Genomic DNA, 15603 nt, shown 5'->3' with positions numbered 1-15603 from the left:
CGGCTCGGCGCTGCTGCCGCTGAGAGCGCTGGGGTTAGGGGGGGGCGGTTGGAACAGATTGGTGGATATCACACTTTCGCCTCTAGGGGATAAAGGACTGGGAGGTGTGGCGGCTTTCATGTGTATGTATGTGTGTGATTGTAGCTGTGAGTGTGTGTGTGTGTGTGTGTGTGTGTGTGTGTGTGTGTGTGTGTGTGTGTGTGTGTGTGGAGGGGGGGGTGCTAAGGGATTGTGGGAAATACGAAATCCTCAGATTGCTGAGTTTGGACTCCATGACCCTGCGCCGACCCCCATTTCCTGTCTCAATTGCCTCAGCATGAGCTGGGTTCCATTTCACAGCACTGCTGTTTCTTTTCTTGTCCACAATCATGTGGACTCATGTGGGAGTCCATATTGTTGACTTTTCTATCATCATGACTAAATGATGACAAGGGGCCATTGTGTATGGTTGTGTGATCATTGTTTACAATGCCTGATCACACCCTTGTGGCGTCTAACCAGTCACTCCCACCCTGATTGGTATTCCTGTTGCAATCAAGCCTCCTGGAAGACTGAGCATTCAATTGGCCAGCCCCTACTTAAAAGTAAGTTCGAGGGCCATTGTAGTGAGCATTCAATTTACAATCGAAAGATAAACATACTGTCGGCAGGCTGTTACAGTGTAATTGTCCATTACTTTGTCTTCTTGTTCACTGGGCTACAGTACCTGTCAGCGTGAATGGCACCTCCAGGTAATGAATGAACAGCACGCGTCTCTACGTGGCTGCGCTGGTCTGCTTGTGTGTCCAAGTGTGTGTGTGTGTGAACTTAATGCTCTGCACTGCTGTTGCAGGTTCCTATTTCCACTTTGTGTCTGCGTGTATTTGTTTGCAAGAGAAAGACAAGGGTTCCCGCGCTTATTTGGACATCAAATTCAAATTTCATTGACTTCCAAATGACTTTTTTCTTGTTGGGTGAAACTGAAGGACTAAAAATTGGCATGTTTTGGAGTGGGACGTAAAACGGGTCAAAATTAGACATTTCAGGGATTTCATTTTGTTGTTGTTTGATGTTCCTGTGTGATTGAAGACTAGGGAGGGGGGGGGGCTATGACTTGGGCTCAGTTTGCGATTTCTGAACCACCACAGCGCCACCACCAGGCCAAAAAGTCCCCAAGTGTCAACCATCAATGTCTTGTACCAGCTGTGGGTGATATAACGTCACTGTTGATATATTTTAAAACTGCTGCTATATCAGTGCACATTCAAGATGTGTTGATTCTAGACGTTTAATTTAAAAAATGTAAGTAATTTCAAGGTCATGAATTTGTTGAAACACTGTCAAGACCCTTTTGTACTTTCTGTCTGTGTGTGTGTGTGTGTGTGTGTGTGTGTGTGTAGGAGGTGCATGTAGAGTCCAGACAGGAAATATACAGCCCTTGGATTACGAATAAGTTCCTCTCTTTCATGAGAATGTGGCCATTTAAAATCATCCATCACCGGCCAAATCAAGGCTGATGTCTGTAAGGAAATAGAGTCCTTAAAGGGAATGTTTCCACTTCAAAGCCATCCTCTAACATCTATCATCACACAGGACCTAAAGGCACCAGCTGGTTCCCCCATGAAGGAAATGATTCAATAGTATGAGTTTTTTTTTTTTTTTTACACTTAAAGGGGGATTAAATAATCTATGACTTTTATCAACCTCTGTCTGCAACCGAGGCATTGCAGCAGTATTGCTCGATCTCTGCCACAGTTTACAGCAGCCTGTAATTGATGTAAATAAATAAGTCTTGAGCAAAGTAATACTTATTTTCCCCTTAGAGACAAGCAAGTTAATAGTTAGTAATTAGAGTAATTCTGATAGATGTAACAGAAGAACCCAGTGAAAATACAGTGCAAAACACTGTAATAGCTATAACGCTCAGCTTGGAAACAGCCTCTGTAGCTGATTTTTTTTTTTTTTTCTCATAACGCAGCACGCTTGTAGCACCACCCATGATGGCTGAGCAGGTGGAAGTGCAATTTAGTAGGGGGGAAGACACTGGGCATATCTTGAAACAAGAATAAGCACCTGGCAAAGCACCTTTTTTGCACCTGGCAAAGTAATCCATGATCTATTCACAACTCTACAGGTCGCCCGCAGATTCAGAAGATTATGCTGATTTTATGTGTAAAAAGCTTAGAATATGCACCTTTGAGAAAAACGCAGGTTAGAGAACGGATGAAAGAGCTCACACAGCTCCCTTGCAGCACCCATAGAAACGGCACTGAGGAGAATCAGCATTGTATAGGGGGACTCTGCCGTTGCTAACGGGCCAACTGGCAGCGATCTTCGGGAAACCAAATGAGTATGTTTTATTGAAACTTCCATGGAGACAAAACACGAATCTGGGCATTCACGAAATCATGAGCCTATAATTAGCTGGCACTTCATTGATTCTGTCACTGAACCTAAACTGCAGCAGAAAGACATGAGACTCCATGCGAGCTCAGTCAGGAAATGTTGAAGGTAAAATGATGTCGGCTAATCCTAATAAACTGCATTATTAACATCAATTTGGTTAACTAACATTATGGAAAAGTCACTAAAAATACCAGCTAAGGCTCAAATACTCAAAAAAATACAAGACCGTCAAGTTTTTGTTTCAGATTTCTGTCATTCAATTTGAATTCCAGTCGCTTGACGACAGAACCTGTTTTCCATCTGGCAGCTCAGCCTGGATCTTCAGGAAGCTCACCGCCTCCACCAACGTGAACAACCTCTTCTTCCGACCCAGTCACATCGGTGAATCGTGTGGCTTTGGCAAGGGGGAGGCAATCAGAAACATGCGCCGACTTGCCGTGAACCAAACGTCCGCGGCCATTCTTCTCAGTTCAGTTTCTATGGCAGCAACATTCTCGATTGGCTGAGCGGTGGAAAATCAAGACAGTGGGGCGAGTGTCTTGAAATGCCAATAAGTGACCCTACCAGTCCACCACATATCGGAAGAATACATCCTGGGATGCACCTGAACACATCATCAGTGATGTAACCCGGGGTCACGGGGTGTTTCGACCCATCACGACCCAGCGTTCACTTCTCCCGATTGACCTGCTCTCCTAAGCGGCTGGAAATCAAGAAGCTAGGGAGGTAGGAGTGTCTTGAAGAGTCAATAAGTGACCTTACGAGTCCTTCACCTATACAGTGTGCAGTATTGTGCTGGTCTTACCTAGTGCACTTTCAAGAAAGATGCAGGTTAGAGGACATGAAAGAAATAGAGGCTTTACTTGATGATTTATGTGTGTGCTATTGTATCTCTGAAAGCTCTCATGTGAAACTAATGAAAGCAGAGCGCGTGGCTCGCTGTATGACCATTAGTGATAGTGAATAACATCCAATCCTGGCCAATTACGCCGGGCCTTGATCGCGCACTGTTCCCGCAGACAACTGTTTCTTCCAGAGCATTTCACCGCCTCGCTCCAGCCCAGTTTGTCACCGGCACTGACATCCAGTCATGTCGTGACCCCGTGTAACTCATACTGCACCCGGCAGCCCAAAATAAATTAACTGTGCATACGGAAAAAGAGGAACCACATCCCCAATTTGCACCAGCTATTATCCTGGGGCTGTTACCTGCGCAATCGCACTCGCGCAAATTCCATTATGAAAAATAGTGAGATCTCATGATGGTGGAAAGCAGAGTCATTTTCTTGTGCTTTCTTGCTCAGTCTTGGAGAAGGTTGGTATCAAAAATGTGGAGAAAGGAGCCTCTTTTCTATTCCAGTTGCACTCCACAGTCCCTCTAAATCACCCCTAATGGGCTGGTGGAGGGAGCACACGCTGTATCACTGTATCAATCATTCACTCTGTTTTCCTCCTCCTGGAACCATCCGCGGGATCACTTTGGTGCTTTAATGAGCCATTACAATTCCTATCAGACAATCGCTGTGCCACGTGTGCGTGTGCACGTGTGTGTGCACACACGCACGTGTGTGCGAGCGTGTTTGTTTGTACACAGGAGCGCGTGCGTGCTCTAACTGTTGTAGACTTACACTCATGCTGATATTAGATTGTCTCTGCAGAGTTTCTGAGATAGCAGTGATCTCTTGTCTATCCATTTCTCACCCACTTTCTCTCTCTCTCTCGCTCCATCTATGTGTGTGTGCGTGTGTGTGTGTGTGCACGTGGTGGACAGTGGGCATGGGTTATAATTGCATTGCGCTGCCATCCCACTCGGTCTCTACGCCCATCTGTCTCTTTAATATCCAGCTAAGCACTCTTGACCTTGAAGCATCCATGACAGCACAGAGCCACATCCACACCAACACATCCATGGCTGACTTCTCTCTGAAGCTGCTCTAACAGGGTGATGATGGAGAGACTGCAAAAAGCAGTGCAGAGCAGAAAGCCAGGCACAAACTGTTGATGGCGAACAAGAGAGAACGGCTGAGAGATCTGCACACGGAGGATCAAATGGAGGAACGTTACATACTCGGCATCAGACAGAGCGATGCATTCAAGGTCACTGCTCCATTCACTCGCTCCGTTCACCTTACAGCTGATTACATTTGGACGTCACAGAGGTCACCCACACGGACTTCTGCGGAATATATTGTTATTTCAACAGAAAATAGGCGAGATTAGCTGAGAGGCTTGGAACCACAAAAATGCTATTTGCCCCCTGGCATCGCCTTTATGTTCCTGAGGAGGAGGATTCGTTCTTGGAGCGATGCCTTCAGGCTGTCGTTATGAATATTTGAGCTAACTCATTCCACTGTATAACACCAGAGCATATGCCTTAAAAGTATGGCTGATTTACATTGTAATTAGTCCTTCAATCTAATTAAAAGTTATTTGATTAGATATAGGAATTTAGTTAACAGCACTCCAGGGAAAGTGTGCGTTGCGGTTTGTTTTTCTTGATATTACCGGGAATGTAATTGTGTTTAACTTTATTTATCCAAGGAAAGGTTGCAAAGCACACATCACATGCTTTCCTTCCTCAGCACCCAATTCAATTCAGTTCAGTTCAATTAATTTCAGTGTAATTAATGTCAGTTCAATTCAATTCAGTTCAGTTCAATTCAATTCCGCTTAGTTCAGTTCAGTTCAATCCGGTGCAATGCAATGCAATTCATTTCAATTCTATCCAATCCAATCCAATCCAGTCTAATCAAATCCAGTCCAGTTCAGTTTAATTCATTTCATGTCAATTCAGTTCAGTTCAATTCAATTCAAGCAGTTACCAACAACCATTAAAATAGAAAAAGAGACAAAGAACTCAAAATAAGCTTAAAAAGCTGTTAAAAAAGGGCAAGGTCTTCATTATATCATAATCATAACATGCAGTTGTACTGATTCATTGAATTACAAGCATTTGCAAGTCCAAGCTGCTCACCACAGCCACCCTCTTCTGCGAGAGAGCGTAACTCCCGGATCCTCCCAGCCAGAGAAAAGAGATGGCCAGGGATTTGAACCGGCAACCTTACGATCATAAGTCTAATTCTCTATGTCTTTAGGCTATAACTCCTTGCAGTGGTGCTATTGATAGGAAATATCAGGGATAACATACTCCCTCAGTATGTCTCAGCACACTCTTATCAACTCAATGTCATACATAAAGGATAAGGATAATTCTGGGCCAATCTGGCATTTCAGGTGTACTATAGCGGGGTGACTTATTAAGAAAATGTTAACTCCCTGCAGCATGGTTATCTTTATTGAGAAACAAAGGATTAGTAACATGATTGATGGGCCTTGTCTCCAAGGGATTATGCTGTAGAGCACCACTAATTGCTCTCTCTCGGCCCCTCCTTCGCTCTTTCTCCCTTTTCCATCTCTCTCCATCCACATCCATCCCCATGGCCAATGCAATACGCTTTTAGCTATCACCTTTGTCATCACAGCTCGCGGTGCAAGGGGTTATGGGAGTCACTGACAGGCTCGGGGGGCCCCTCGGTTAGGAGTGAAAAAGACTGAACTGTCCTTAAAGTTATAGCCAGGGGACTTAATTTTGCATTCAAGCTCAAGTGGTTTGTTGAACGCATGCCAGGCCTGAGCCAGAAGGACAGGAGGGAGGGAGTCCAAACCCTGTATGGGTACGGTAACGCACCGTGTAATGGACTACTGTACAACTGGAAATAATGTGCTGAGTCATTTAGGAAAGCTATTAAGCCGCCTGGGTGACTTTGAAATTCACTAAGCCTGTTCCCCCTCTACATTTATTCAGGAATCAGGCAACCTCAGCCCGCAGCTCACCAGATCCCCTCCTCCCTCCCCTCCCCTTTTCTCTTCTTTGACATCTTTCTAACCAAATGCTGAGGAGAAACTTTTAATTATAAATAACTGGAGGAGAGTGAGAGAGAGAGAGAGAGAGAGAGAGAGAGAGAGAGAGAGAGAGAGAGCCTATCATTAGGTGGCATGGAAAATAGTATGGCGTCTGCCAAGGATGCCTCGTGAAATACAGCTGTGTATTTCCTCACGCTTAATTGAGCATGCGTTGTATTAACCTTGAAAGCATTGTGGTGATTCTATTTCCAATTAATCTTCCAAAGAGGGAGATGTACAAATTAAAATGAGATGCATACACAATGTTGCTGTCACTGAATATTTGTACGGCAACAACAGGCCATTCGTTTTTTTTTTTTGTGCGTTTTTTTGTTTTTTTCTTTATCGAACAGCCTAATAGGCTATTGACCGCTTAGATCACTGCAGGCCCATAAGGAAGCACAGTACGTCAGTCTCGCAGACCACAGAAGCATAAATTAATGTGAATGAAATTACACCACACCTTCCTCCGAGCCATGTGTCTCCTTGTCATTCATCATTAAACCATCTTATCTGGGAGTCAGGAATGATGCAGAGGGAACCGCCAAGCATAGGAGAAGATACGCAGTATGGTTTTACTTGCAGAGTTTGTGCCATATGTGGTAGAAATAGTGCAGGGTAAAGTTGGTATCAAATAGCATTTTTCATGACCTGTCTGAACCTGTGGTATAAATGACGTCTAACCCCAGGCACAGCTGTAGGGGAGGTTCAAGAAGGGCTGTTTGAGAGAAATTGCTCCCAGTTTACTTTAGAGACGCGATGCTAAATACAAAACCCCATTTGCATAACACTGCATGTGGCACACACTTGTCAATATGAGCCCTCACCAGCCGCTAGCTTTTGGGGTTTTGGGCGCCTGCCAAGGGGAATGACAGGGGCCGTAAAATGTAAATGTCTCACAAAGGCTTTCCAGGTAGCGGTGTTGTTCAATAATGGATGTAATGCTTTACATTTTGCTCTTTTCGAATCAGGTCAGATAGAAAGGGCTCTGCTGAGGAGAAATATTCACAAAGCCCCGCGCACACAGGTGATGTGAAAAGAGAGAAAGGGGGAGGCGAGTCTGAAATCAAGAGAGATTCAACACAAAAGTGCATTCGGGAACATATCAATAGAAGAAGAGGTGTGTTTGTGTGTGTGTATACACTTTTGAGGGAATGGATAGCGGAGGATAGAGTGAGGGCATGTCAGTGTTATAAAGTTGATTCCCCCACCTTCTTTGTTCTTTCACACTCGTTTGTCTGTTTCCTTACGTGAACCCATCATATTTACAGTTCAACCGATTCACCAGTCAGTCTTCTAGTAGTGGGTAGTCCCTACCTTGAGGCGTTTGGCTAAAAAATTCATCTAGAACAAGATTTTGGGGGAGTGATGTGACTGATAGCATGTTAAAAAATATATTGCCAACATGAATTTATTATCAACTTTTAAATCTTTGTGATAAATGTCCTCTTCTTGTGAAATAATTAGCAGCCTCTGGGGATTCGTTCAATAATTAGTCAAGTAAAATAGTCTGAAAGGGGAAAATAAAAGGTCGCGATTTGGATTTAGGCGATGACGGAAGGCTGCTGCCGGGTATCACTTTGCTTTTTGGTGTCAGAAGTCAGAAAAAAGAAAAAAAAAAAAGAAAGAAAAGGCTGAGAGGCAGCGATGTAGACAGCCGTCAGAGTCTTCATTTGGTGTGTGTGGGTATCCATCATGGCCTTTCATCATCACGGCTGTTCAGCATGGTCACTCACATTGTCATCACAGAGAGAATGGCTCATGCTGGCAGGGGCCGGAGTTTAGATCCATTTCTTTGCTTGTCCTAATTCAAAGTCTGTTAAGAGTTTCCACCAACATATCGGTGCAATGGTGAAAACGGCATTGCGGCGATATTAGATCAGCACTCAAAGGCTCTGCTGACACAATCAATACGTCAACATTTATTTATTTGGCACCTTGCACCAGTGCGGTGCAAGGTGCTTAACGTCGAGAAAGGGGTGGCAGATAATAAAAATGATGAAAAAAAATACTAAAAAGAGGAGCAGTACACAAAACTATATATCTGTATGTACACAGATACATCGTAAAATTCATCATCTCTGTCTTAAAAGTCATTTTGTTTAATGTTCAGTATTAAAATTTTGTTTTTCTTCAGACGAGTGAGAAATCTGCCGGCGGGATGAGATAATCCCACCTGTTGCCAATGCAGTTTCACTTGTTTCATTTCTGAATATGTTAAAACAAGGCACAATAAGGCAGATGAGGCCACCAGGATCAAGAAAATGCCACTCGATTCAAGAAAATTCTGGAAACAAGTCGATTAGCGTTGGAAACAGGTGGCTCCATCTCATCCCGCTGGCAGGTTCTCCGAGCCGTGTGAGGAAAAACAAGATTTTAATGACACTAAATGCCTAAATTATGTCTATTGTATGGGATTTGCAATGGAATACAAACGCAAAATGCAAAGTGGAAAAATGGCACATAAGCAGGAATGACATTGGCCGATGTATGTAGATAGATACAGGTAGATAAGCCTATAAAAATGTTGTAGGACGTTGATGTCAAAGTTGTGGGGAGCAGCTGTGCAGTCATCGCTGGCCATTGGAAAGGGGCAAGAAAGCCAATAACCCTTGTATGATCCCTCCATTGTCTGCAGAGACAGATGTGGAGCAGGTAAGCCCTTCCTGCACTGTGTTTTTCCCTGGAGGGGTCGCGGCTTAGTCTTTCAAGGATGGACAAGCTAAATGGTACTTTACCGAACCATAACCCTGTCTCGGGAGACGAAGGACGCTGTCCATTTGAGACTTTCCCCACATCGTTGCGTCCTATATTTCACCTCTCAATTACCCATAACTTCCCTGCAAAATACAAGGCACCCCTCTGTGACATATGGCACCCCCTTCCTCTGCCTTCCCGCTCATCACTAAACTCAATAGGGAAACGGCAACACCCCGTGATGGGTTTCAGAGAAGGGGGAAAAAAGGATCACCGTGAGCAACCCTTGTTTTACTGGTGGGAGACAGCTGGATTAGAGGCAGCGGCGCCCCTGGAACATCCCAATTAAAATCAAAGCAATCACCATCACGGAGAAGTCATTAGATTGAGAGGCTGTTTGAGGCTAAACGCTATAATAACGCGGGAGCCGCAGGATTTCAAAAGCCTGTCAGACGCTGATTTCATACATTGGAAAAGTTTGATGAATAGAGCCTTGTGAGAGGCAACTCTTGAGCGCTGCACTATTACCGAAAGCTTTGCTGGGGATTAGAGGGAAGACAGAAGCTTTCATTCCTTCAGTAAGTCAATGTATGAATAATTTACTCAGTGGGTATCTCTGCGAGCTCTCCCTTTAAGCCCTGGTAATGTTTTATTTGTATGTTTTCTGTCAAAAGTAATCTGGCATCCGGGCTAGTGAAAACAGTTGGTGGAGATCCGCTGAGCGCGGCGGGCTCATGCAGTTCACATGATACCTGTTTGATGTGACGTTTGTTGTCAGTGCTAATTAGCTCTTCACTGGACCGTGTCAGTCCCCTGTCCCACACTCAGGAGCCGGCTGATAAGAGGTGCTGGGAAAGAATGCATGAGGATGTTCTCTCCCGTCCCTCCTCGCTCCGTCTCTCCTCGCCGATTGGAGTTTTACTTATGCAGACGTTTCTCGGAGGCAGAGTTAGTCTGGAGGCGAAAAGTATCTCGCCGGTCGAGTTGAGTTAAACCTCGATGCGTGGAGCCCACTAAACCGCAACGCTCTCCGGTTAATGCCGCGCTCCATTCAGAGTCACAAGTTGGAAATTCCCAGCTGGCAGGTCGTAATTAAGAGCTCTGTGCGCTCCAGTGGTCCCAGTCAGGGGAGGAAACCCCCCATCTCCAAAAAACAACAAAAAAACAGAGAAACATATGACGCTTGGTTTCCCTCATCCATTGTAGCCCTGCACATCAGTGAATCTTCTGTCAGTATTCACAGCTTTCAACTTTACAGCAAGGTTTTCCTAAAGTTGGACATGGTGAAACACAGTATTAAATTAGACTGGAATTAGCAGGAACACAGTGTTAAATTAGACTAAAGCACAGTGAAAAAGGCAAGAATGAAATGCGTGAAAGGAGGTAGCCAATTATTTTGCTATTAGTTACAAAAGCACAAACAAACACTACAGTCTACCTTTCCTTTATCGGCTATTTATGTAGCTATGCTGATGACATACGACTTGTTTCATTTAATTGTATGCTGTATGCTGATGACATTAAACTGAGTCAGTGAAGCCTCTTGCAGCTTCTGTGCTTGAAGTAAAGTAAAATTTGAGTTTAAATTAAATTGGCCAACAGAACTGTGATGCTTTACATGGCAAACAGAATAATATAATATTGGAGTTTATCATCAAAGCACAGTGTTATTGGTTTATAACATCAATCTGCAGAATATCTTTCATTTTCTAATCAAATTCTCTGCTTGAATTTGATTGGAAAATGACACAAGTGCGGTTCAAGGTGCTTAACATCAAGAAAGGCATAGCAGATGATAAAAATGATTACTAAAAGATACTAAAAAGAGGAGCAGTAAGGCAATGGAGACTGCTGTACACAAAACTATATATCTGTATATATACAAATACACTGAAAAATATACTTTTTCTCTGAACCACCATTGTTGTTGATGTCTGGAAACATGCAACACATGGTCCTTGTTGAATAAAAAGAAAAGAAAAAATATATATACTGCCATTTTTACTTTTTTAGTTGTAAGTTAATGTCTCTTCTTTGCCACTTAATTCAAATTTTCCAATTAGCATCAAAAATTTCTGCTCCAGTGGTGTTTGTTTGGCTCCGCCCACTGACCTTTAACTCATATATCCATCTATCTATCTATCTATCTATCTATCTATCTATATGTATATATATATATGTGTGTGTGTGTGTGTGTGTGGCTGATTTTATCATTATAAACTTATTTTATTATGGCTATTCTCCAACTGCTTTTTGTTTTTATTGTCTCATCGTTTTTATTTGCCGTACATTTTGCTCCTCGTGTCTTCTGTTTTTAACACTCGTATTATTGTATCTATTGTTTCTCTTGTAAAGCACTTTGAGCTGCATTTCATGACACAAAAAGGTGCTGCATAAATTAAGTATATTATCATTATTATCGTTATTTGTGCTGCTAAAATGCCAGTTTTCCTCTCTCTCTTTCTCTCTGCTTTGCTCTCTGTTAGTCTTCCTCACTTGCTCAGACACATGCACAGCACCCTGCACAGGAATACTGCTGTATATTCCCTTCATCTGATTCACAGTCACCTCAATACACATGGACACACATTATAAACACACACACACACACACACATGACAGCACATGTGCACACAAACAGACCAAGAGAGAGCTGGAGAAAGAGACCCCAAACAGCAAAACAGTATTAATCCCCCAAAGAGGTCTCTAAAAAGGTTCCTTAAAGCTGATTTTCACCACACAGAGGCTTTCCAGGTCAGCACTGTTTGTGGTCGCAACGGTGCTGAAGCATTCAAGCTTCACGCCCTCACCTTTCCACTCTGCTACTCTCTGTTTCTTCCTGTTTTTTTCCCCCCTCTCTCTGTCTCTCTTTCTCTTCCCACCGCCTCTCCTTCTCCCCTTCTCTCTATTTATCCCTGCTTCTCTCTCTCTCTCTCGCTCACCCTGTTCTCTCTCCGTCAAAGCCAATATGTTTTGCATTTGAATCACACTGTTATTTAACATAAATCGAAGCAACTTTAATCAACAGCAAAATAAATGCACGCGGCCGCTGCATGTGTAATTAGTTGGAGGTCTTTAGCTTATCTGTTTTTATAGGACCTCCAGGCTCAGTAATGGGATAATTAAAATCGATACAGTGGCATCATTGTATGTGACTTCCTCTTGGATCTGATTTTGTGCGGTCTGATAGAAAGCACTGCACAATACTGAGACAAGCACAGAGGAGTGGAGTAACTCTGCTCTTTAGGGCTGCAGGCTTTCTTTTTTTTTTTTTCTTTCTCCCCCCTCCACCCCACCCCCCACCCCACCCTCCTGCATGCCTACTTCTTACATTCATCTTGCCAACAATGTTTTTGTCAGTCACTGTAATTGAAAATCGCCCAAGTGTTATTGCACTGCACCCAAAGAGGTAGCTGAAAACCCTTCAAAGAGATGAAATCTGAAAACTCAAAAGGCACCGTGAGCCCCGTGTAGGTACATATGCTAGCACACTGCGAGTCGGCTCGATTGGGCGCACACCTGCAGCAACGCGTTCACTGCATCGGATTGAGTAGTTTTTCAAAACAATGTGTGTATGTGTGTGTGTGTGTGTAGGGGGGGGTTGCAAGTTATGTTAATGGGTGAATCTGGCAGTGGTGCTACTTCATTTCCCAGGCCTGTGATCCATGACAGTGATGTTTCCTCCCTGTGTTTCCCCCTGCCCTCTTTTGCGCGCACCCCATCGCACATTTCCGCCATCACCTACATCCCACACCTCTTCCTCTCATTCTCCCATTTCCCACATGGCCACCTGTCTGATTCATGTGGCAGGGAGGTAGCCTGACAGACCAGGCCTTCTGATGTGCTCCGCGCCATCTACTCCCCTTTCAAAACCCCATTTCCGCGAGCCAAACCCGGCAGAAGGGCTGCGGCGACTCATCTGTTTTGTAACCCACGCGTTTTATGCAACCGGGGATTCGGAGGTGCGTTCCGGGGTGAGAGTTCAAGGTTGCGCGGCCGTACATCTGTCTCTGCTGTTTTGCCCTAGATTACATGATGAACGCGGCGCGGGGAGTGATTGCGAGGGAGCGCACATCACTGCAAAGAGCCACACGACGCGTGCATGCCCACACTGCAGCAGCAACGCTTTCTTCCACATGTATGCCCATGAGAACAGAGCGAAATTTTGACTTCAGCTGTTTCAGAGTAGCAAAATAAAAATCCCAGACAGCACTGTGGCTTATGTTGAACTTTGGAAGACTGAAATCCCAGCACTGCTCAAGAACCGTATATTGCTGTGTTTCAATTGAGTTGTTAATATCTGATATTCTCTGTCGAACGGTGTGCCGTGACAGCTGCAGGTCTGACACACAACGCTTCATGCTGTCATTTTGCCAGGAGTGAGGATAGCAGGCTTCACCGTGTGGCTTTTTTTTTTTTTTTAACACAAGCGAAGAGCCGTGCCAGCTGATTATGGCGTCAACGACGGCGCTGTCTTCGCTGAGCGCTTCGTAAAAAAAAATTTCCCCCCAAAAAACTTGAGTCTGCCTCTTTAAACTGCACTGTTTCAAAGCGTTTATCTTGTGCTTGTGAAGCTCGGTGCCTTTGGGGAAACTCCCGGGTTCGGGTCAAGGTCAGGTGAGGTGAAACAGCGCTCCAGGTTTGAAGCTTTAAAAGCGAAGCCTGTAATATGAAGCCAAAGGGTTTTTTGTTCCGCAAAAAAAAAAAAAATAGCTTCTACTCATGTATGAGCGTCCTGTGTTTCTCCTCATGTTTGTGCGGAGATTTACATTATCCTGGCTCTTTCCCGACTCATTTTCCTGACTGATTTATTGGAAATGTATCTTAAAAAGGACAAAGAAATAACTAATAAAACCGCCGAGCTGCAGACGAGCAGGCAAAGAGTTCCCCGGCGACACAGAGGGATGCAGGGACAGGACATAAACCATGGAAACGCTTCACAATGCAGCTTCTTTTTCCTTTTGCTGTTATTTTGCAGAGTGATGAGAGGATCAAGGCCTTACCATCTGATTACCAACATTTTTGAGTCTTCTGCATTGTCAGGGTAGTTAGATGGGGCGCATAATGCCTCAATGAACATTTCTATGGCTTGGGCTAGTTCAATCGCGTCCACCTTATATAGTCCCTTTGCCATTTGTGATTGAAACGCAGCGGCTATTTAAGCAAAGAGTCTGAAAAGCAGATGATAAAGCATGTTATGTGGCCGAGAATAGACGATAGAAAATCAAATGGAGGCCCAGCTCTGAAGACGTGTGTGTGGGGGTGAGGAGCAAGGTCGCAAAACCTCATGAACCGGCTTACCTTCGGGGAGCGTCTCTGCAAGCTGCACAACCTTTTATCGCTGCAAGAGAAATTTGCTTGCAACACATCCTTTGTTTGCTCAGTTGCGCCTTCGCTCGTTTCTTCCTCGGTTTGTGTTGTTTGTTCGGAGGTGAGAAGCTCCTTCTGAGGTAGGATGATTTCATAAGCGCCTCGGTCTTTATCTCACCTTGCGCTAATTAGCAATTTGCATCTCTTCGTTTCTGTTTTGTTTTTTGTGTGTTTCATCACTATTTTTTCTGCGGTTGTGTCTTAACATTGCTCAGATAAACTAAACAAAGGGCATGTGAGGGGGTTTGATGCTATAAAGGAATTAAAGAATAATACAAGTATTTTTTCTTTTAATGTTTGTGCTAATTATTTCTGTCATTATCGGTGATGTACATATTTTGTTGGTGGTGTCTGCGTACTGTTTTGTACAGTTCTTGATGTCAGACTTCACCATCTGCAGAAGTTATCCGCTGTCGTTCATTTTCGTCTGACATGACAAACATCTTCCACCTCCCTGAGTGCAAGGTTCTCCATCACAGTAAACATGCCGGCTTAATTATTTCCCAGACAAATGTTTTTGTGCCACTGTTATGTCATTGTACTCTAGTGGAGACACAGTTTTTCTTTTTTTTGTTTTTTTTTTATCAAGTTTTATTACAAATTTAAAATCAGGACGTTTTGCAGTTTACCGAAACTTTAATGTCAATATTTCAGCCTGTTTTGCTCTAATGTACCGGCACTAAGAAGACTCAGCCATGCACAAGTTGTTCTTCGCTTTGAATGAAATGAATTGAGAGCATCGATTTGGATATGAAACATAAAAAAAAAGTTGTGTATCAGTTGTAATGTGAAATACTTGTGGGCACTAGTCAACAAGGTGGGACTGAAAGTTAGACTGGAATTGTCCCTTAAAGTAAAACACAACAAACACATAAAAATATATACGATTTCTTACATTCATAGCAAAATATGATGAGGAGATGGAGGACTGAGATGCAGAGATCAAATGTCAATCAAACACTGTGGGCGGGACGTCTTTCTCCTTGGATTCTCTGTTGATGTGTAACCAGTCGTCAAAAGCATGTAGCCACACAGATATTTATGTATGTATTAAACTATCGTGCTTTTAAAACTAGAATAGTACTTCCAGTAGAATGCAAATCTCTGCCAGGCATACCCCCTTCCTGGACTCTTGTGTGCTGAGCAAAAGTCACGAGAGACTCGTTAGCCAACTGTATTGTCTAACACTTTTCAGATTGCAAAATAACTTACTATATAATTCCAGTATAATAGAGTGCATTAAAGAAA

Source organism: Myripristis murdjan, chromosome 20 (genome assembly GCF_902150065.1).
Source record: "Myripristis murdjan chromosome 20, fMyrMur1.1, whole genome shotgun sequence".
Taxonomy (NCBI): Eukaryota; Metazoa; Chordata; class Actinopteri; order Holocentriformes; family Holocentridae; genus Myripristis; species Myripristis murdjan.
The sequence above is the reverse complement of the archived record's forward strand: the minus strand, read 5'-3'. Positions refer to the sequence as shown.